Raw genomic sequence first — 742 nt, forward strand, 5'->3', positions numbered from 1 at the left:
AACACGCCGAAACACACCGACCGGCACCCCCGACGACGACCACGGGTAAACGGCGGGACTTTGCCGCCTCTTAAGCAAGTTTGACTGACGACTACCACGGCTATTCGGCTAGGTAGGTAGGTAGGTAGTCCTCCTCCTCGGCCACCTAGCCGTCGTCGTCGATCGAGCGACCGGGTATATTCAAGACGCCTCTACCGACACCACCACACCAGCGGGCAGTTTAGCGAGCTTGCCAACTCCTCTGCCTCCTCAAGCGCTTCCAGACGCCTACCGACACCACATGCTGCTGGCTGGCTGTCTGTTGTTACAATGGAATTTAAAAAAAAAACAAACAAAAAACCCCAACTCTATTAAGATTTTCGATAGTTGGAAAATAATAATAAATTAAGATTTTTCGATAGATTGAAAATAATGATAAATTGATTTTAGCAGGGCTGCTGAGTTAGCTTATAGGAGCGAGCTAAAGTAAGAAAGAAACACGCCGAAACACACCGACCGGCACCCCCGACGACGACCACGGGTAAACGGCGGGACTTTGCCTCTTAAGCAAGTTTGACTGACGACTACCACGGCTATTCGGCTAGCTAGCTAGCTAGGTAGGTAGGTAGGTAGGTAGGTAGGTAGTCCTCCTCCTCGGCCACCTAGCCGTCGTCGTCGTCGATCGAGCGACCGGGTATATTCAAGACGCCTCTACCGACACCACCACACCAGCGGGCAGTTTAGCGAGCTTGCCAACTCCTCT

This window comes from Euprymna scolopes, unplaced genomic scaffold, assembly GCF_053919585.1.
Source record: "Euprymna scolopes isolate OS-2025 unplaced genomic scaffold, ASM5391958v1 sca230, whole genome shotgun sequence".
NCBI classification, from domain to species: Eukaryota; Metazoa; Mollusca; class Cephalopoda; order Sepiida; family Sepiolidae; genus Euprymna; species Euprymna scolopes.